At 40.0% G+C, this 23,558-nt stretch overlaps 2 long non-coding RNA genes across 2 annotated transcripts in view; both read right to left on the bottom strand.

The window, feature by feature from the left end:
- Positions 1-9,144: 9,144 nt before the first annotated feature.
- Positions 9,145-21,022, bottom strand: LOC143691946 (uncharacterized). Its single transcript, XR_013179747.1, has 4 exons — positions 20,844-21,022; positions 20,072-20,172; positions 17,964-18,071; positions 9,145-9,278 (listed from the first exon to the last, which is right to left on the bottom strand). It is a non-coding gene; the product is annotated as an uncharacterized LOC143691946 (long non-coding RNA).
- Positions 21,023-22,047: 1,025 nt separating this feature from the next.
- Positions 22,048-23,558, bottom strand: part of LOC143691984 (uncharacterized) — a 48,985-nt gene continuing 47,474 nt past the window's right edge. Inside the window, exon 4 of the long non-coding RNA XR_013179815.1 lies at positions 22,048-22,124. This is a non-coding gene — a long non-coding RNA (uncharacterized LOC143691984). The remainder of the gene's footprint in view (positions 22,125-23,558) is intronic.

Genomic DNA, 23,558 nt, shown 5'->3' with positions numbered 1-23,558 from the left:
GACATTGCTATTTATTTCACCTGGGATTTCAAATGTAGTTTTTTCCCATCTGGGGTCAGACCAGTATGTGAGCACATGTATGGAAGAGATGGAAAGATCACCTTAACTGACATCCTGATAAACACCTCAGCAGTGTAATTGGAACAATGTTATGCACATAATGTGTATCATATTTTTGGCTCTCATTAGTGAGATCAGAGAATATTTACATTGTTTACTACTCAGATTGGTCTTGCCTGCCTCTGTAACAATTCTGAATAGACATTTGCAAACATATTTTCTTCTTTGTGGCTATGTGGTTGTTAAATTAATCAAAACCGTTTAAACAAACTTTTTATTTTAAGCAAAAGTTTTCAAACCAGATGGCCTTAGATGAGGTGCTTAAATGTTGTGGACTATTCTGCAGGTGTCTCTTCTGTTTTTAAGGTGGAGAATCCTGAGAAGGTATACCTAGAAGTATTCAGAAGCAGCTACTCCTAGCTGCTTTCCACACCTTTTCAAGTACTGTTCACCACCTCTTCTGCAGTGGCAGCAGAAAAACTGTACTCTGCTCAGCAAGAGTACAGTAACTGCACAACCCACCTCAATCAACAGTTTAAATGAACATGATGCAAACTGGAGTGGTTAAAATATGAGCAAAAATCCTGACTTTTCTACTCTTCCTATGGGAATAGTAGCAAAATCACTTTAGCCTAGTGTAGTGTGCAGTGCAGTTAGATGCAGAGGTTTATTTAGAACAATCCTCTTCTACTGCCAGTTCCCCTCTATTCAACCAGGCAATTTTAATATAGAAAATGAAGTGGTTAATGGAACATTTGGAAGAATGTTTCCCTATTTACGCAGCTACAACTGCAACAGAACTGTCTCCATGATATGTGATTGGTGGAGGAGGCCAGCCTGGAAATGTGTGCTGCTGTTTATAGTGATTCCAGCAGCTGGAAAGTGCCTGTGGAGCCTCCAGAGTGTGCAGTGCCAGACCAGCATACTGATCCTTTTGTCTGTGTGTCCCCTGGGCTTGTGGTGTGGCCTGAGGTAGTGCTTCTCTCCTTGTCGAGAGACTAAGGACTTCATGAAGCTGGCATGAGACCAGGGGGAGACTGGGCCACCATTATATCTATTAATGTTCTGAGAGAATAAATGAATTCAAACTTGTGCAGGACAGTGAGGTCAGGGAAGGTATCTTTCACTAGCCATGTTGAGTGTGGAGGTGTCAGCCATGTTGATATGGCTCTTTTTGAGCTGCTGAATGTACTGTGGACATCAATGTTCACAAAATTAGAAAAAGAAACATCTTATTGGCCAGTTAACAAGTTCCTGTCCTGTATGGCTTCTGCCTCCAGAAAGCACCACAGAAATGAGAGAGTGTACAAGGAACACCATATGGTATTAATACCATGTGATAGATATTAAAATGATGCTGGGGGAGAAAAAGGCTATTTTCTGATAGCTCATCCCTTATATATTCCTTTGTGTTTGATTTTCATTAAATTGAGAAATTTCATATAAAAAAACAGCTCTGTGGAACTTAAGAAAATAAAAAGCAATATATAGACTTGTGTTCTTGCCAGGTCTCTGCCCTCTGCTTCTTGGTGATAATGCTATTTTCCAAACACCTACCTGAGCTGTACCTGTTTTCTATTTCTGAGAAAAAATATTGGTGAAACAAGTACTATTATAAAATATGTTTGTTTCTTAAAAGTTCACTACTGATCAAATCTTATTGAGACAAAGGGTAGCCTGAGTTCTATCCTTCTATAAAGAACTTCCAAGAAAAGATACCAGGTCCTATTTGTTTACAGAGAGCTCCAGTCTGTAGTTTCAGCTATAGGTTAGGGTTACACTGAAGCAGTTTTTGCTGCCCTCTCATCTGTGTTTGAAAACCAATATAGCACCAGAGCAGATGAGGTCAAATACACGTATCAGCTATATCCAACCCAGTCAAATTTCCTCATTCTTTTGTCTGTGAATTTGAGTGAAGCTTCCTCTGGAAAGACTTGTTTCTTGCTCCCTGGCTAAGTTCTCTGTCAAATAAATAGTGATGTCCTGGATGTGTAGAAAAGCAAAATTTTCATGTGCCTTTGCCAACTTTTGATAATTTACCACATCTGAATCCACTGTGCTCTCACACAAAGAAGTTCTGAATCTAAACAGCAATGCTAGGAGCCTTTTTTCAACTACTATAGCATTGCCATGAATTTGCTTGTTTTAATAAAACCTGTGAGCTACTAACTATTACATCCAATGCAAATGACTCAATCAGACAGCAACATTTTCTCTGCTAGTGTTTCATCAGATTCCTAATGAGCTGGTTGTTTAAATGATGATTTTCTGTAACACCTTTCTGAAGAAGGCAAAGAGGAACTGAATTTCAGATGCAGTGATTAACCACAGCAGGGTACACCAAAACACTATACCCTGCCAAACAATGACTCAGGATTTGCATGAATTTGCAGCTTGTATAAGAGTCAGAACCCGATTGTAGGAAATTTGGTAGCTGCAATCTGAGAAGGGGATTACGAAGCTGGCTTGTTATTGTAAACCTATCTAATGGCTATCTGTCTGTTCTCCCTTCCCCTGTGCCCTCCTGCATGTACACACCCACACACAGGACATGTGACAGTGTGATCAAATAGCAGTTTGTGGACTACCCTGCCGTGCTGTGCTGGTCACCACATTCCTGTCCTGGTGCTTTACAGACTTACTGAAAGTCCTGAAAGCCTTTCCAGCCCTGTTAGCTAACAGGTGAAATGACTAACGTGTCTGGCCCATCTACGCTCTGAGCAGTTCAGTGTGCCCAGCCTGGGCAAAATTAAGGTAAAAATGCCTTCTCAGATGCCTAAGGGGGAAACAGAAGGAACTCTCCGTGGAGCAAAAGTGCTCCAAGGAGAAGCAGTGGTTGAGGGTCACATTTTCTTTGCAACATGGAGGATATTTCATGTTCTGTGCTGGGGCTGAACCCTGAATGGCTGGACCATTCTGCTGAAACTTGCTGCATCTTACTTTCTCTTGGGGTTACATGACATCACCATCCTAATTTTGTCAAAACCATTGCTGAGGACAAAGTCAGAAACTGGAATCATAGTAGATCGGATTTCAGTGTTGAACTATTTAAGTTCTACCCAAAGATTTGTAAACTTGGGTTGCTCACTTTAACTCTCTCTAAGGCTGGTTTTAACATGCTTCTGTGAGTGATCTTAATTCAGCATATAGTCCCTCTGGGTGAGAGGTTGTTTCAGAAAGTTTACTGGACATGGTTTTACAGATTATTAATGGTGTAAAAGTTCATCCCTATCAAGGTGTTTATGGGAATCACAGCAGGCTAGCTGCCCACAACAATGAAATGAGAACCTCAGTACATCCTGTTGCTTGATCTACATCCTGTATTAAAGGGAGCTGAGAAATAAGGGTGCATCAGGCAGGGCCACGGCTTTGAGTTTGAGGATGTCTGTCTGCTGCTCAGCAGGCTGGATCTGAGTTGTGCATGTTTATTGTGTTGGATAACAAACAGGGGTCTATTTTTGTGTCTGTAGTATAGCCATGCTCTGGACCAGTTTTAGGGAATCCAGATCCTTAACGCTGAAATACCTACAGTAGTAACAAGGTTTCTCTAGAGCCCCTCAGTAATAATGTTGGCAGTTAAAATTTTCACTGAGAGACATTCACCCATCATGTGGTTCACAGACTATTTTGTAGAAGGGCTAAATATGCTTCCGAGTCATACCACAGACACATGGAGAAGAAAAGAGATGCCTTTTAAATGCTCAGTTTTTCTAGCCAATTTGAGCAGTTATGTCTTGCACCTTTGCTATGCTGACATAAAGTGTCCATTTTCATTTCATTCCTTGATACCTTAATGCAGTAAAATACATGTTACACTCTCAGCTGGCCTGTTACTGTACAGAGAGCAGGGATGAGTTATCTTGCTAGCTGCCAGTCTGGAGGCTTCAGAGGGAGAAGGTTTCCTGATTTGCTCTTAAGGATTTAAACATGTTACATCTTCAAAGTTTAAACAGCGAGTGTTTATAACAAGACAATTTAATGGATTTGAGCTTTACTCTGAGTTGTGTAACAGGTAAAATTAAAGTTCAGGGCTTATCTAGAGGTTTGGCTCAGAAAGAGATTCATTAAAAAAGCTTGTTTACATAATTGTGGCTTCCAGGACTAACTTCCCCTGTAAATACAGTGTGATCAGAAAGCTCTCCAGCTCAGGAATGGCTGCTTTCCAATCCCACTCCACAATGTGGAGTGCCAGTAGTCTGTCCTTCAGCTCTGGCTTAATGCACTGGGGGCATCAGAGGTCAATAAGAGAAAAGGCCAGTTGTGGGAGAGCTGGATTTTGGCGGGTGGACATGGGAGTCTGAGATTTCATTCCCTCCATGCAGTCATCCTGTGCTATCTGACATGCTAATGAGCCTTGTCTGGGGGCCTCCCAGTTGCTCCCAGAAGGGCACAGAGGTCTTGCACCATCTGTCAGCCTATTCAGACATCTCAGAGAACCCTCCAAAGCCTAAAAAATTATTAGGTAACTCTGTTTCTGTAACAAGACCCAGAGTATGTAAGGTGCATTCTGGAGTTTGAAAGTCTAACATGTCCTTGTTTACACAGAGCCACAAAAAATTAGCAACTTATGCACTTGAACTTAGATAATGTCTGTACTGTATTTCTTATGCACAAATGCTGCACATTCACATGCTCACATTTCCCTTTAAGGTTAGCACATAATGAATGCTTGTCACAGGTGCAATAATTTTTGACACTTACAACAAATTTGCAATGATAAAATATATCCAAAACCAACAAAACACTTCCAGTACATAACACTTCTAATGAAATACTTCATAACGGTAAATACTTGATAACTTTCAAATACAAATGAACACAGCATTTTACCTCCACCACTGAGAAAATGTTGACCTTTGAAATCTAGCTGTTCTTTTTTCCCTCTCTCCCTCTCTCTCTCTTTTCTTCTATGACAATGTAATTTTGCAAAGTGTGTTTCTTAGCAGTATAAAAACCAATTCATCTTTTTGAGGCAAACAGAATGTGGGGACTTCTTTGCAGAGTGCCTCTATCCTGATGGTAGAAATGGAGTTATGAAAGACCTTACAACCCACGATTACCTGTAAAATCACTTTCCTTCTTCTCAGATGTGTTGTATCAAATCTGAATGCCATAAAATGCAACACATTTATTTTGGGAAAAATGTCAGAAAACAGCTGGCAGCAGTGATTTCTGCTGTAAGTTAACAAATACAAAGTCCTGTGAAATTTCACGAGGGTACGTGAAACATTATTAGGTTAAAATGGGTAGTAATAAAAAAATCTGCAAGGTACTTTTCCCTGTGATGAATTACTATCCAGGTACTGTGCATGAATAATGAATGGTTAGCTTGGAAACAGAGCTGAGAAACCTTCTCTATGACATTTTACATGGGTTTTCCTTCTACGGCCTGCATCACTCCTCACCAATGCTTTTCTTCTTTTCTTTTAATTCTGACAAAAGGAAAGCTGATAGAATGACAACATCATAAATGTAGCATGATGCACACAGTTATTTTCCTCCCAGTACATGACATATCTCACAGGGATAGTAAATCCCACCTACTTTTAGACTGTATCTCACCAGAGCCCATTGCCAGGACAAGAATGCTGTAGTTATGCTGTGCTAGTGATGTGGCTGGTGTGTGCTTACGGGAGAAGCATAAAAACTACAGATTGCAAAATTAGGTGTGAAACCATTTAAGATGTTAACTGCTAAATGTACATTAGCAGGGTAATCTCAATAAAAATAAGCCTTTTTGCCACACCTTAGAGGTCCTGTGTTCCTCAGCAAATACAGGGGATAATGCTTTAATTATGTGTCCTACCCAAAGTGCATGCAGCATGGTTTCTTGCATTTTATGTGTCTGCTTATGGCAACCTTTACCTTCCTCCAGTTTTTCTGTCACTTTGTCACAAGCAAATATCTGTTCCCTCCATTCCTGAGGGCATACACAGATTGAAAGAGGTGCAAAGTCATCCTGCTTTAGTTCAGATTTACTGTGTAGTGGCTAGAAACAGGATAGTTGATAACAATTTATGATTAAGAGATTCCTGAAGAAAATGGCCATCTTTCCCTATAGAACTTGGTGCTGATTATGAATTTGAAAAGTGTTTTGTTCAAAAGTACATTGTTTTTTATGAGGAAGGGTATTCAGATTCATTACACTTCTGATACTTTTTTCTGTTAGTTGCATCAAATTACAGAATTTGCTAGCGTTAGCCAGTGTCATGTGTCATGCCTTTTTATTTCACCATGTTTTCAGATGGGTAAGTGGGGTTGGTTCAGCTGATTTAACCTGCTGAACTTCTCATTTTGCTCATGAGGAGGCCGGGGCCTAAGGTATGTGGAAGATCTGCAGTCTGTGACCCATCCTCAAGCATACCTGCTCCCTCTTATCTTCTGACAAAACTATGTATTAAAAGCAGGGAAAAGTCACTGCATGAAGCTTGGGTATAGAATTATAAGGACCATTTAATTTGCAGTACAGTGCTTGGCTTTCTAAGGGATCAAAATCTTTCATTTCAGTGAAGAACACAAAGTGTGAAGTGACTAGCCTTTGAAAATGAAGCCATTTGTTCCGTTTCAGATACTGTTATTATTCTTCCATGCTAATGGCATTTCTTCTTTAGCCACCTGTTAGAAGAGCCAGGAATACACATAGCATTTTCATTTGGTGCAACCACTATCAACGGGCCCCATTGTTCCAAAAATGGATGATTTCTTCTTTATCAGCTACCCTGCAAATAAACACTGAGAAGTGGTGCAGAGGTACAACTGGGAAATTATTTCTTTGGCACATCCAAAATTAACACTTAAATAATTGTTTTCTTCTTCTCTAAACTGTCTTGGTTTTATGACCCAGCATTTTGCATTTTCTTTTAAAATGGGTGAAAATAGGACAGTCAGAAAAACTAATCACCATGAATTTTTAACTCAGCAAAGCATTATGCATGATTGATGTGAAAATGACAGCTTAAAGGATTTGTTTTTTTTAAAGACAAGTGTGGGTATCAAAGTAAAGAACGTTTCCAAAGAGGTTTCAGCTCTTTTGTCCCTAGGAAGAAACATTTATACTCTCAGTCTCAGCCCAACTTTGCTGAAAGGAGGGTGTCTGCACCAACCCAGTGCCAGAGAAATTATGAAGTGCCTCAGTCACTTGCAGGTTGCTTTATAAAGATTATCACACTGGTAAAGAAGGGAAGAAATTCTGACTGGAGGAGGGGCAAAAAGAAGCAGGCTTCACTGCTTCAGTGCTTCAGCATCTGAGTTACTGCATGGATTTCCACTGACTTTACTTGGTACCTTGGCATGGGGATTACCTTTGGCCCATGGTTCTATAAATGCTTAAAGAATTTTTAGTCCCTAAATTAAATGTTGAAGGAATACTTAGTTTTCTTCCTCCTAGCATAGTGAATAAATTGATATTATTGGTTCTCAGTTGTATGTAGAAACTGTAGATATTATATAGCATAATCTTCTATTCATTTCAAGCAACCAAACAATAGAGGTGAAAAGTATTCTTTTAGTGGTTGGTTCAAAAGGAAGATACTCATACCTTTGGTACATGCTAGTTGGGGAAACACAAGAGGATGTGTGGGGCGCAGTGCTATGGGTTTTTTTTGGCATAAAAGGCATATTGCTACTAGGAAAAGGAGGGAATAGGGAATCAGAAGGCAGCATGTAACATGCACCTATTTGAGAGCTCACTGGCTTTTGATTCCTCCCATTTATATTTTGCTTCTAGATTACAACACATATTTTGCTTCTAGAAAAGCAACACACATTTTATCATTTCCACTACCCCCCAAATTTGGGAATGCCAGAGAAACAGGTGGCAGGGAGACATGTCAGGATGGCTACCATGATGACTACATTTACCTAGCTGAAGTCAAGTGAAGCAGTTCTTCTCATGTGCCAAGGACTGAGGCATGGCCATTGAATCCAGTGTGCCGGGGCATCACTGCAGGGCTTAAGCAAGAAGGAACTTTGCTATCTCAGCCCTGCATGGGGCAGGAGCTGTGGCAGGAGGGGCACTCTGTCTGCAGTGGCCATCTTATATCCCCACTGCAAAATCCAGGGGCTGCCCAGGAGCCGATGGGATCTTCTCCTCTGGCCTTGGGATTGGCAAGGTGCATTGGGTCACCCTGTGATAAGACCAAGGGGACATGATGCTCCCTATTAGTGCTGCTGTGCTTTAATTAGCCTCACTGGTGACTTCTGTGGGGACTTGCTGCCTTTTGAACACCCCATGGCTGGTTCATGTCGGTGTTGGATTTGGGAACTTATTACTGCTTATTAATCTGCAAAGTAAATCACATCCTGGTGTATGGTTACACTCACTATATTATGAAACATTCTTTTTTATGAGATTCAAAACATGCATATTTTTCATTAAGGTAACTGTTACATTAGATAAAAAACTATTTTGTTTCAATGAGCTACACCTGGTACTTCATACTTATTTAGAGCTTTTTCCCAGTATAAGATTAGCTGCACATATACAGTGCCTCCTGAGACTCTTAAAGAAACATTAAAAACATAAAAATAACAGTTCCTAGGGGGCACACAGAAGCATACTGCATTCAGCCCTCCCCTCAATTTTCTTTTAAGGGGTCTTCACTGTTAATAAGATTTTTCTCTAATGAACTGTCAGGGCTAGACTCTGCTTGTCTATGCAGATGACTAAATGAGGAGCAGATTTTAATAATTTTGATGGAGATGGAAATACATTTATTCCTTCTCATCTACTTGGTCTCAGTTGTCAAAGTGACAGCAAATATTTCTGAAAGATTTTACTGGGTTTCACCTGAATGACAAGTGATACCTCAGCCCAGACCATTTATGTTTGCAAGAAGGAAGTGGTTCACATCAGACAGAAATGTGGATATGAGTAAGGCAGATACAGAGCTTTGCCAAGCCAGGACAAGAACAGTGGTGAGTGCCACATGCCAGCCTTATGTGCTGTTTCACCATCTTAGGTGCTGCCAGCTGTCTCCCTGCTTATGGCATGATGGGAGCAGCAATAGTTTGTTGGCTGTCACTCAATGAGACTGTGCTTTTATCACTAGCCAGGCCATAAGGTTGGAAATAACTTTAAAAATACCTCGTACAGAGCTGTCAGTGCTCATCCATTTTAGTGGTGCCACATCACAGGCAGTATAAGCCTAATGGGCTCACAGCATTCTCCTTCTGCCCTGAATGAAGAGAAGCCTCTTGCCTTGCTAGCTGTGTGGCTCCTGCAGGAAATAACAAGAAAGGCATGGAAAACGTCATTTGCACAGTCACATTTTGCATATGGAGTGCAGGCACCATCTCTGTTGGTATGAGCCTGCTCTGCTGCACAGTTTCCTGAGGAGGAGGCAGGGTGACCAGTGAGCCAGCTTTTGGAATCACGTGCACTAGGTCAACAGCTCTCCAGGGCTTCTATAAACATGGGCATTTGGGCATATTGCCATTCCTGTTTGGCCTCTCTTGCAAAGCTTCCTGACTTTGCAGGACACAGGGAGTCAGATTGCTATGAGTGCTTGTGCAACTCAGGGAAAGCACCTGAATTAGACCCACAGGCTGTCGTAACTGCTTTGAAATCAGCTGACGTCTTCTTCCAGACTCTTCGCACACAACTTTTTTCTCTAATAGGCAGTGATGTTAAGTAAGGAAAACAAGTGGTTACAGACCAGACCAAGAGATGAACTCCAGATGAGCCTGGAATTGTTTCTACTTAAGTTCCCAGCCCTAGTGCTTGCGCTGATTTCCCTGGGAGCACTCAGAGCATTTAGATCTGACCAGCAGAAGGGAAAAATTGCTAGTGTCATCTTAATTTACTTTTGGCCTTGACCCTTTAAGCCTAACAAACAAACAAACAGGCAAACAAACAGGCAAACAAACAGGCAAACAAACAATTCCCCGAACCCCCACACCAGGAAAAAAGGTAGTAGAAATATTCAGACTCCAAACATAAATGTAAACTTTTCTTTGCATGCTGGTGAAAAGGAATTCTCTTCAGGGACATAGAGCCAGAAAACATTCAAAGGATGTCATCAAAGAGAGTGGCTTGAGGAAACTCACCTGCCACGTTTGATGTTTCTTGTCAAACACAGACACATTTGAAGTGTCAGGGAAAAGTGTGATGTGATGTGATGTGATGTGATGTGATGTGATGTGATGGACAGGGCCTGCAACCTCATGCCTGCAGACCTGCAGGTACAGGGGCCAGCAGCTGCCAACTCTACCCTCCTCTACTCTGGCTTCCCATCTGGTCAGAAATTGCCACCCAAGTCTTCCCATAAAAGACTGCTCTGGAATTCACGGCTGGAAGTGGGAATCCTAGGGAGGTGGTGTTTCTGATTCAAAGCACCAGGGGGTGCTGAAAAAAATTCTGTGTAGGGCTGAGGGAAAGGAAGGGTGTAAGGGAAATCTCTGACCTGACAATCCACTGCCTCTGACTGCGTGTGCATTTAGGGAAAGCAAAACACCAAACTATTTAGTTTCCATGTTATCTGCAAGGACTTCTGCCAACCAGGTGTCAGAAAAGACCCCTCTAGTGTAAATGTGACACACCTACCAGCTGACATCTGCTTCAGTAAAGGAAGGTTGTGTTCAAACACAAGTGGGCATGCACTAATTTGAAATCAAATCTTTGAAGCTTGGAGCCTACACACCTGTGATTAGTTTAACTCTAGGTCATGAAGTTTGGGGTACAGGATTTCTTTTCCTAATGCCATGCCTAAAATCACTGCTGATGTACTGTGCAGAGGAGTATGAATGAAACCTGAAGGCTCTGAGTCTTCATTTTTATGTTTGCAAGGTACTTGAATGAGATTATATAATATGGCATATGTGGCTGTCTGCTTTACACTTGGAACTTCAGGTAATTTATGGTCATGAAAATATTTCTTAACAAATCCTTGCAAAGGGAAGCAGTGGTATTTTTAGCTTTTAGAAAAACATGTAAGGCCTACTTTTTTTTTTTTCCATTTTTAATGTTCATGAGCATTTGCTTAATCCATGTAGAAGGTGTCTTTCAAGTTTCTTTTTTTTCCCCTTTTCTTCATTTACTTTTACTTTGAATGGGGATTTCCATGTTCCTGCAATTATGTACTGTTTCTAAAACATTTTAAGCAAAGCTTTCTAAAACAACTCCTGAGAATAAAAGCTATAGGGTTATGAGGGGCAAATTTGGAAGGAGGATACAAAGATATATTTACTCACACTTATGATGTCAAAAGTCAGACTAAGAAGCAGATTTTTGGAAGTGTTCAAAGATCTAACAGATCTAAAAGTTTGGGAAGAGCAGCTTTAACAAAATGTTTGATCATCTCTGAACTGACTAATCTTTGGACTTGGAAGTTCTTGGAACTATTGCTTCCAATAAATATTAATTACAAAAAGATTTCTATATCTGATTTATTTAATAAAGATGAAAAACAGCTGATGGCTTAGCACTTAAAAATTTCAGAACGAGCTGCTAAGGGACTATTTGCACAGTAATTGAAAATAATTATGAGTGTGTGCTTGCATTGCTTATTATTGCTTTTATGGTAAGGAGTAGTATTAACATGTTTCTTATTATTAAACTAGAGAGCTGGCCCCACAATTAATGCACTTCCACTGCCTGAGATCTCTGTGGCCACCTGCTGTAAGCCAATGTATGAGTTCAGGAATTATTACAGGACTCAGAGTATTAGCCTTGGGCTAAGAAGCCTGTCAGAGCATGATTAAATGTTCCTTTAATTTTCTGTCTTTTAACAAAAGGCGTGTTTCTGTGCAATCCATCTGTAAGAGCAGGGCTTGTGCCTTTGACATCTGTGAAATCTGCAGCTGTCAGAATCTTTCTTTCTTGTGGATTTCCAAGTTGGGGAAAAAGAATAATGCTGGATTTTCTGTCAAAAGACTGGGTATTTTGCTGTGAAATGTAGGCCTGAGTAGTATTTTATTAGCTTACAGCATTTAAAAAAAAAAGCCTGTGTATGCATTCTCTTTTGCCTGCACAAGATGTCTGTGTCCTGTGGCACTGATTTCATGATGATTCCCTTGCCCTGATGGCAAGTGATCGTAGAGACCCACAGGAACACCTTAGATATGTGCCTCTAAATCAACATTTCCCATAATTGTTAGTGGCTTATCATGCTGGAAACTTGGGAATGTCTGCCCTGGTTCCTCTGGATGCCCTGCATCTGGATCCCCACTGAGACAGGGAAAGCACTGAGTTCACAACATCGCTCCTGGGATGCCCAGTTGCAAGCTGAGTTTTTGGCATGGAAATGTAATCCTGTTTCTCTGCATACACTTTGTGCCTTCCCCTCATGTGATGATCACAGGTTTGTGATGAACAGCAGCTCCATGTAGTAAACTGCACTGATCGCAACTTAATGCTTATTCAAACTGGGACTATGCCATAGTAAAAGTAAATCTTCCTCTCTGCAGGGAGACAGATGATTTTAGAAATATACTATTATTTTTATTTTCATGTGGAAGGTTAATTCAAAGAAAGTAAACAATTTTAATCACTTGAAATATAAATACTCTATTTTCAAACATAAAATCTCCTGTACTATCACTGGCAGACCATACACTTCACTTTGTAATTAGGCGATAGTTGTCCAAAAGGTTTTCCCTTCACTAAGCACTGTGATCTGCAGCCAAACACCTTCATTTCTTATATTGGAACATTTTAAGGAGCTTGGTGATTTCACCTGGAGTTCAAATGGCAATCCTCTGTGCCACATATTCACAGGCACATTGCTGGTACTCCATGAGTAGGAGGCTTGAAGGAATAGGGTGGCAGTGGAACAGGGTGGCAGCATGCCCTTCAGAGGGGAGTGTGCTGGCAGATTGTCCAGGCCAGCTGGAGAGCACTCTCTGTACTCATTCTGGCATTCAGTTTCAGGAGCTTAGAGATAAACAAGATCAAATAAAAATCAGTTTTTATTTATTTCTGCAACCTGCAGTGATGTTTTATTCTCTAAACCTGTTTTAATTCTGTTTTTGTTTCTTTTCCTGAGTCAAGAAGCATTTGCCATGGCCATGTGCTGTTGAGGGGAAAGGAGGTAGATTGCCTCCCTCTTGGCACTGTATGTGCCAAGGCATGTGCACGGCAAAGCAGTTTGAAATGGGAGTTTGAAAAAACAGTATTGTCTTACTTCTCTGTGCAGTCAGTAAAAAAAATCAGATAGAATGACAGAATAGTTTGGGTTAAAAGAGACCTTAATGATCATCTAGTCCAACCCCACTGCCATAGGAAGGAGCATCTTCCACTAAACCAGGTTGTTCAGAGCCCCGTCTAACCTGGCCTTGAACATCTCCAGGGATGGGACATCCACAACTTCTCTGTGTGTGCCAGTGCCTCTCCAACACAACATTAGAGAATTTGTTCTGAAAGTTTTATCTAATCTAATCTAACCTAACCTAAGGTGAAATCGCCTTCTTTCACCATTATAGGTTTTGTTGAATGCAATCTCTAAAGCCAATTATTTGTAATAAACAAATAGCAGAATTACCGAAGTTCTAACAAGCTTCAAATGTTAAATCAAACTGATACTGTCAAGAAGTAACAGCTCTCTAAACTGACATGCATTCTAATTAATTGTGATTGTTGTATTAAGAGAAGACAATGCATTCATTTTTACTTCTAAAATCTTGAAGAATGTGTAGTCAGTGTAAGTACAGCAGAGTATGTTACTACCATTGTCAAAGATAAAAGTGATGCTGCTCTTGATTTGATGGAGTGCTTTTCAGGATTATTGAAAAGGGGTCCATTTATCCAGCAACAAAATGCAGTACTTTCTAGGACAAAAGGTGACCACTATGACTGCTAAAGGGAACATGGTTTGGGTGCTTCAGGAAATCAGCCCTTGAGGGAAATCAGACCTATACCACACTTTCTTTACCTCATTACTCCCAGGTGCAATATCAGCACCTGAATAGACAGAAATCTTTCTGTCAGGGTCAGGGTCTAGACCACAAAGTGAAGAAGTTTTCTGCACACAGTTGACTGTGCAGGAAAAACACAAGTCAGATGACAGGATAGTTTCCAAAGTGGCACATGGCCAGGTTGCTGGAGTTAATAAACTTACTTTGGCTAGAGAAGAAAAAGCACTACAGGAACCTTTAAAGGAAGTATTTATTCATTAATTGCCTGAATTCCCCTGTTGCTGCATGATGGCAGATGGCAGTGCAGGGGACAAGCCTGCCACGTGTTGCCCGTACGGCACGGCCAGCCTAGCTGGTGCCTTCCAGAGAGGAGCTGCCCCTTCACCCCGCTTCTCAGGCAGCTGTCAAAGCTGTTAAGTGTTTCAGTTCACCAGCAGAGTTTCTGAGGTATGGACAGGTATTTTTCAATCAGTTTCCAGGGATGCAGGACCACTTGCTTCCCAGCAATAGAAAGGTTCTGTACCTGGCACTTTTAGAGATGCGATTTTTGACCTTTATGAGGGGACACTGGCAAAACATTACTTTGGTATTCAGATAAAAGCTATTTAGACAAACTAATAATTGCAGGGCCTTGGTATTTTGCTCAGCCTGCTTATTTTTCTATAGTCCAAAGAGGAATGACCAGAAATCAAGCCTTTAAAAAATATTATTCAGGAAATGGGAGCATATAAATTAAATATAACTAACACAAGGACATGAAAGTAGTTATCTAATAAAACCCAATTTTTGGTGTGAGCAAATAATAAATAGGCCCTCTTGCAAATCTGAAGAAGGTGACAAGAAATCAAATTTTTTTTTCATTTATAATAAGCTCATAAAGTTCACTGCTCCTGACAACTAAACTGATTTTTCTTGTGAGGAACACTGTGATATTTATTTAGGTGGTAATTTTAGCACATGTGCAGACAAGTACTATTGAAAAATAGAAATGGCAGGCTGTATTTTTTTTTGTTAGCATGAAAATACATAAACAGGAAAAAAAAGTTAAACATTCCCCTGGTTAGCAAAAACCCCACTCCTTTCTATACTGAAGAAAAATGACATGTATATGTTTCTTGAAGTCTTACCACAGCAGATGAATTTGCAATTTCTAGTCTTGAAACTTTTAATTCCCCATTTGCAGGGAGACGGAAGATATCAATTTGCTTCTTTTCAGAAGTGCACCAGAGCTGTTCTCAGGCTGTGTTTGATGTCTGTTTATCTACCAGTCTCCTAAAAAAGCACAATCCACTTCAGCTGGACTGAGGTTTGCAAATGAGCACTCCCTTTGGAGCATCAGGCCTGTTTTCAATTGACTTATGCTTTAGAGACACAGTCAGTCAGAAGGCACAGCTTTAAAGTCCCTAACCACATCAGAAGGAGACTAAATACATGTACATAGTTTTAGCACTTTTGTGAGATGCACAGACTTTTGATAGTGCCAGACAGCTTCCCTTTTACGCTCTGGCTCACCAGCCCAATTTGGATCAGCAGGTATGTATGATGAACAAAAATGCCACAAGGCTAGTTTGGCTTTCTTGGACTAGTATGGTTTTGAAGTTGATGGGAAGATTTTTTGCATGGTGAGATGCCGTCATGTCTTTTGTGTGGTGTAGGGCAAGGAAGGGCTGATGTGGGAGGGAGAAGAACCAATTGACCAAAGTATATTGGGGTAGAAGTGAACTGTATTTTATGTCTGAGGACTACTTGATGTGAAAGATGGGAAAAGTACCCAAGAACACAGGTCCTTTTCTCATGGAATTTCAGTTGAGAGGGATGAAAGATCAAAGAACAACAACATGCTAATATTTGTGGTGAGAATGTTTGGTACAAGACTGACTTATAGGGGAGGTAGGAAAATAATGCAAAGCCAGCAGGCTTTTGGACAGCCAGACAATAGTGTGCTTGGAAAATACACAAGAATGATCACATAGAAAATTTGTTTAAAGGTGAAAATAAAAATGCTAGTGAGAGTTAATAAGACAAATATAATAATATAATAATATATAATAAATATAAATATAATATAATATAAATAATATAAATATAAGAAAAATATAATGCTGATTCAACCTGTGGCAGTTTGGGAGGCTGGAAGTTGTAGCAACTAAATAAATCTAAATATTTACTATGAAATTGGAGATAGAAGAGATGCAAATGTTCAGGCTACTAAGAATAGGTATGAGGGAAAAGCACAAAGAGTTAGGGATGAATTGAAGGTGGTCAAGTGTGGACTGAAATGAGAGTATTGAGCAGACTTCTATAAGGGCAGTGCTAGTAACAGGCAGAGTGAGAGAAGTTGTAACCCATCACTGGGTGGAAAGGGAAAGCTAGATGGTGCTAACAAGGCTAAAATGTCTGATGCTTGTTATGGTTTACTTTTTACCAGAAAGGCCAGCTGACTCAGCAGTAGAGAAGTAAGAGTTAAGGACAGACTAAAACAGAAAATATTTAGGTAAGGCAGAGATTTCCAGTTTGTCTGGACCTGACTTGAACCTGAGGACTGGCTGTGCCCAGCCTTGAGCCGCACCTTCAGGAGTGTCTGTCCTTTTTGCAGAAGGCAGGGGGCTCTAACAGGTAATGAAAGTCCACAGCTTTAAAAAAAAACCACAAATGAAGAGGAGACTGATGTTATCGGCTCTGACTACAATTTCACTTCCTAGAAAAGTGCTGGAACAAATACTCAGACTGAAATACCAAGAAGATAAATACGGGATGAACAACAGACAAAATGAATGTTCTCAGGACAAACGATTTCAAATCTGTCTAATTTTCTGCCCTGGCAGGATGTCAGGCTCTGACTGCACAGCAGTCAGTTTTCTTGATCTCTCAGTAGGACTGAGAGGTGACAAGCAGGTGACATCCTGATAGACAAGTTGAAGGGACAGAATCTGGAAAAATGACTCCAAAGGGAGTATTCAGCTAGGAAGCCAAGTTCTAAGTGTATTGATTAGCTGCATTGTGTCAAGCCAGAAGGTGTGATATTGTTGCAGCCCACCCTTCTTTGCATTCTCTCAGTGTTTTTCCAAATCACTTGTAAAGTCAAGTCAAGAGCATGTTGGACAGGTTCAATTAATATTCCAGTGAGAAGAGTCAGAATTCCACCTAGGAATGTGGTTAGAGCTTGCTATGATTGTGGTAAACTGGATGTGGTTTTGAAAAATAATATGCAGTTTATTAAGGGAACTGCAGCAGAAAACCTTTGGAAGGAGTCATATGGAATAAATCCAGTATTTATATCACATGAGTAAAACCAGTTACAAAAAAATTCTTTGGAAAAGTCCTATCTTTTACAGCAGATCACACACTGAAGATGAGTCAACGATGTCACCCTGTTGTATAAAAGGTAAACATCCCATGGAGATATCTGACCACATCTGTTTGTTTTAAGATGCATTGTGTTCAACCCACAGCTGTCCTGAATTAGACACTGGACTTCCAGAAATAGATAACTATCTAAATAAAATCCAAAGTAAAGAAATTAGAAATAACACATGTGAGGACAAATTTATGGTACTGGAAACTGTAAAGTGAAAAAAGACCGAAGGAAGAGTAGATAATGATCCTCAAGCACAGAGTGTATGTATCTTCATAAAAGAGGGTATTTTTTCTTTAGAATAAGAAAGAATTGTGCTAGAAAACACGTTAAAATTGTAGTAGACAATTGACAGGAACAACTGCTAGCAAAGTCTTACTGCCAGTATGAGAGAGGAGTTGCATGGGGTATTAAAGAATGTCACAAATCTCTTTGTGCCTGGAAAAAGAGAGGAGATGGTCTGCAAGATCAATTAATACCTCTGAAACAAATGAAACAAATTTGTGAACTCAAACTGTGGATTGACAGATAAATACACACAGTTTCTTCATTATCAGAAGACAGAAGATAGCCCCTTCACTAGAAACTTCTTTTTGACATCACTTGCAGCCTTTTTCTCTATGTTAAGAATTTTCCAACCATATGACTCTAAAGAAAAGTAAAACAGATAGAGGCTTTCCAAAGGTTTTTCACTTACCTGTTTAATCATCCTTCTTTCTGTGTTTGGAGACTATATGGACACCACACGAGTATGAGAATTTGTACTCTGCAACCTCATTGTTGTTTTCCGGAGGTTCCCTGCTGACTGCAGGATATAGTAAAATGGTTTACTGGTTTATGTATTCTTACAGAAAGACATAAATGAGATAATATGTATAACAGGCTGTGTGCTCAGAGCTATGAATAGCAGATTTGCTGACTAATAAGTTTTCAGCTACTCTTGTCTTGATGAACCAGAATAAATCAGATTAACCCAGAAATTTTGCTATACCTCTAGATTCAGCTATTAATACTTACATTTCCACATTATCACTAAGTTTCAATGAAAAGCACAGATAGAAAAAGTATGAAATGTGGGCTTAACATATGAGAAGTTGATGTGCTGTATCCCCAGGTCATCAAAACACTATAGGATTTGCAGGTCTAGTGATTAAAAGTGTTCGATAAAGGCAGAGGTCAATCTTTCATAGGCTTTCAGAGCATCACTTCTGAAACTAGACTGGTTGGTTATCTTATCTGATTTTTACAGATTTGGTTGTGCTACTCATGAAAGTTTGCACTAGGCTAAGACAGATGTACAGATTATTTTTATTTTCTTTATTAGAGGACAAAATATTGAGACAGACTTAGCCTGTTTTTCCAAGACATTCCCCACCTGAAACAGCTCCCCTTCTGGCTCTTGCTGAGGAATTGGGAGATCAGAGTGAGCAGGGTCATGCTTATTTATGCTGAATTTAAACCTCAGATAGCTTCTGTGTGCAAAACCATCAAGTTCCTGTCCATTCCAAGTCTGATGGGTTTTTTCCTGCACCTCTCTTTTTTTCTTAGGAGAGGTATAGAAAAGATTTTATAAAAGAACAAGGAACTTCAAGTGTTTTCTCCCTGACTCTTACTCTCAGCAGGGCTTCTCCTTCCTTGTGAGCAACTATGAGGATTCCTTCTGAATTGCATAATGTGTTACCTAGGCCTTGGTTCAGCTGATAACTAGGGTAAGGTCACTGGAAGGCTCCCAGAAGGCTTGCTTAGAGGAAGTCTTTGCTGTGCTAATACAGTTCCAAGCAGCTGCAGATTTAATTAGAAAATTTGCAAGGGAGCTGTTATTTCTAGTGGAAATAGTTCATTAGCCCCATGAAGACAATTGTCAAGTAAAGCTGTCCTGAAGATGTGTTTCCTGTCAATTCAATAAGCATCTTTAAATTCTTGGAGATGGTTACAGTTTTATTTACAAGCTATTGCATCCCTTGCAGTCAAAGGGATGGTGTGGTAGGTGTGGTCTAGTGCCTATGAAAAATTTCTGTCTTTACCTCAGGTCAAGTAATGAGATATGTATATTAAATAAGCAAGATAATTTATCTTAGGGGCAGTTGCAGCATGAGTTGCAGCAAACAGGAAGAGTTTGGACTAAGCTGTCATAAATTGAACAACCTCTCTCATCAAAGCCTATGAATTTTATTGGTGCAATTAATTGCTTTGGAATACATAGCCTTGCTGTTATGAGTAAAATGAGGTCAATATTTCATCTAGGACACCGAGATCTTGTGTTTTTGAGATGGGTTTAAAACATGTAGCAAGTTTGCCCTTTCTGATTTGACTTGTGTTGAAGCTCAGTTCGAAGTCCAGTACTGTAAAGAGGTTCATTTATGTTATTGTCCTGTGGCTGACAACCAAAAACTAAAAAAAGACTATGCAGACAGGAATATGTACATTCTTAAAAAGAATATATCTATGCTGCAAGGAGTTTTCATTAAGTACTTTGCCTTTGTTATCTAGGGAGAGCCCTGATCTGCTTCCCATGGCAGATCATTAGAGTTTAGTTCTGCTGCAGCATAGGGGCTTAATCCTAAACCACTAATCTCCCTAACCTCCCCTCAGATAAATTTAAACTGAAAAAGAACAAAGAACACAGGCCAAAAAGTATGTGAGTAGGAGTGGAGGTTAATAGCTGGGTGCACTTACGATTGCAAAGCAATCATATAGACTGGCTTGCACAAGAGAGATGTCCTAGTAAATTTTAAGTTAGCCTCAAAATTTTCTTAAGGGTGACTAAACATGGAAATCTGATTTTTTCATTTTAGCTCTACTTACTGTTATCTTCGGTCACTTTGCTATGCTGTTACATGGTGTGGGTGATGCAATTGGAATTGCATCAGGATCACATGAGGCAGGAGATGCAGCAGGCACACACACTGTAGGAAAAGAGGGTTGGACTGAGTCATGCTGTGTACTATCTTCTGCATGGGAATGGCAGGGCTGAGCACCAGCCCCAGGCCTGGCCCTCCTGCAGCTCCAGGTCATCTTCCCTAAAGACAACCAAGTTCACACATACCCTTCCCAGCAGCCTGTCAGGGCTGTGAAATCTGAAGTGTTTCATGAGTCATCAGCACCCAATCCACTCAAAACTTAACTTCCCCTGAGAGCTTTAGGACTCTGAAAGACAAAATACCATGGGTAGCACTCCATGCTGCCATGGTTAATGACCTCTTTTTCTATCAATATTCATTTGCATCATAGTTCTTGTAGGAGTTTGGTGAAGTTCAGGTAGATAATTGAGAACTTGGAGGACTTAAGTCTATGGAATGAATGGGCTGGTTGCAGGCTGAAAGGAGCTATAGGAAACATGTTTCCTGAAATATATATTTAAAGGGGGAAAAAAGAAGTGTGAATTCTTGAGATGGAAAGGAAATCACAATTCCACAATCAGTTTGGAAGTTATCCAGTGGAATATAACAATAAAGTTCAAGGAATCATCAAAAAGTCCATTATATTTGTTATTAACTATAAGGAAAAATATTTTGCTGTTTTATAGCTCTGAGGGGAAGCATTAGCACTTTACATACAACACCAGACAGACACTTACTAAAGGCTGTGAAAGGAGTGGGCCACATCCTCATTAACACTGGCAGGTGGGTGAGGAGGTGGTGGCCATGGCAAGCCCAGGCAGCTCCTTCACTGACGATGGGTTAATCCCAAAGAGGAAGGCTCAGCAAAGAGCTTCCAACCAACATGTCAGCCCATAGCAACTGCAGGCAAATTATAAAGCTGGGATGGAAGACAGAAGTTTCAACAGAAGAGGCATCATCCATCTGGGCAATGTTAAGCCATAGTGGCTTGGAATGTCCTAAAAGGATAGATAAAATGATAGCTGTAACATTTGTAAAGAAGAAAAGCTAAGTATTTCTGAATCCATTAATATCTTGCCAAGATAAAGGAGGAAGAGCCAAGTTTGGTAACATGAAAAAAGAAATCTTTTTTTTTTTTTTTTTTTTTTTTTTTTTTTTTTTACTAGAGAGGGCCCTTTTAGGAAAATGAAATTGCTTTCAAGGACAGATTTGTTAAGATCTGTGTGTTTAAAATAGGGTTTTGGGGTTGTTGTATTTTGATGGGTTTGTTTTTGGCTTTGTTATTTTGTGGGTGGATTTTTGTTTAAAAGCCTTTTAAAGCATATGGCTTTTACACTATATAGATTATCTGTTTTGAAAATTTTCTTAAGACATAATCAGAAGTCCAAATGTCAAAAATTAAACATGTTTTGTGAAGTAAAAAAAAAAAAAAAAAGGATTTTACTTTTAATTTTAGTTGCTCTAGTTTGGTATTTTCCACACTATCTGTTCATGAATTTTTCAAGATTTTAATTTTCTGCTTCCATTTCTGGCCAGGGAACTTCTTGATGTCTCAAAATCTTGTTGTCTCAAAAGAGCTGTAGGCATGCACTTGTGCTGCTAGAAAATTTTGTTGCCTTTAATAACAGCATGAAATACTGTTACAGTGTGAAATATTGTAACAGGGAACAGGAGAATTACACTATGCAAAATTTTAGATTTCTGCAAGGGCAAAGGAGACAAAGTGACAATCTGTAGTTTTAAAGATGAGGGAAAAAACATATTTTATCTGTTTAGTTTTGGATAGACTGGAGAGAAAGTTTGAGTGAGAATGGGAAAACACATACACAGACATGACTTGTCTGTGTAAAATAAACCCTGTAAGGCGCTTGATGCTGAAAAGTTTTGCTATAAGGAATGTGCTATCAGACTACAGGTTGTGAAGAATTCTTTCACACCCTTGTGAAGCTGCTGCTGCTAGGTGCCACCAAAAGGAGAAGCTGGAATAGACTCTTCTTCTCTGTCAGGCTGAGTGTGGCCTGTAACAAATAGAGAAGATACATATCATAAAGGTCAGTTTCACTGTGGACACTGCTTTTTAAATGGACTAATTACTTCAGCAGCCCAAGGAACAAACATTTTGATAATTCAGCCCTTCAATCTGGGCCTCCTGCAACAGCAGCAGTCCTCCCTCTGTCTTTGTGTGGTCTCTGGCTCTCTCCTACCAGACCACATTGACTTTTTGTGATCAATCCATTAATCACTGCATATGTTGTACAATATTCTTATCAGCTTGAGAAGCAGCACAGCTTTTTCCAGGAAGCGCTTTGGAGGGGCCCCACATTCCATGTGTAGTCTCCTAGTACCAATATGCTCTGGTATGGAATGACATCAAACAAACTAGTGATTTCCTTGGAATGTGTCCCGGAAACTTGAGTTCTTGATGGCATCTGACATCCCATTTGCCTTGAAGTTAATATTTTGATGATGTCTAGCCTGGCTCTACCTTTATATAATTATAAGCTATGGATTTTAAGCTGTCTAAAAGAGATTAAACTGTTTTCCAACCAGCTGCTGCAGTCTGATGCTTGGCATATGGGTAATGGATAGAGTTACTAATTTGGAAATATGTGTAAAATCAGTAAACACCTTCTTAGAAAAAAGGGTAGAGAGATCAGTGAATTTTTCAGAAAACTAGGAGACAAATGCTGTTTTCTGGTAGCCATAAAAATTTTAAAGAGGAACATTTACTTCTTGCTCTCAATTTAAATTTCCATTGCATATAGCACCAGCATTGAGGGGGGACAGAAAAAAAAGCTGCTGCAGGGCTATAAGGCCATACCTACACCTTGCATAACTTGTAAAGCATCTCTCAAATCAGTGGAAGGCTGCCATCTCACGTGAAATGAAGTTCTGTCACACAGTCATGAGATTTTCCTGCTCTTGCAAGGGTTTCATGGTCATTGTGTGTATGCTGGTTATTTAAAATACAGGTATGACTCTCCCTTAGTTGATACTACAGCATCTCCAGCACTCGATTCTGAAAGCCATTCTTGGTGCAACAGTCATATCTGCAGAGTCTGGAACCACTTTCTATCAAATATTTTGTGCTTCTGTTTTCTGGGGGTGGGAGGGGTGGGCTCTGCATGCTTGGAAAGCAGCATTGCCTTCCCAGGGTGAGTTTCTGGGTTGGCTGCCACAGCTGGTGAAATGCAGCCGCTGGGTGGGCTGGCACCAAAGCCAGGCATGTCAGGTAGGATACTGCCTGGTGCTCTGGCACAGCTGTCTCACAGTTTCTGTTGATGTCTTCAGAAGGACTCATATTGCTAGTTCAGAACACTCAGCATAGTTTGGAAAAGTGCTGTTCTACTCCAGAACTAGGTCACTGGGGGAAATGAGAGCAAACAGAAAAGATCAGTTTCTCAGAGGGGTGATTTCTGTAAAGGCAGTACGTGGTCTGTTTTGAAATGGCT

The sequence above is a fragment of the Agelaius phoeniceus genome, chromosome Z (genome assembly GCF_051311805.1).
Source record: "Agelaius phoeniceus isolate bAgePho1 chromosome Z, bAgePho1.hap1, whole genome shotgun sequence".
NCBI classification, from domain to species: Eukaryota; Metazoa; Chordata; class Aves; order Passeriformes; family Icteridae; genus Agelaius; species Agelaius phoeniceus.
This window is presented reverse-complemented; position numbering and strand designations above follow the sequence as displayed.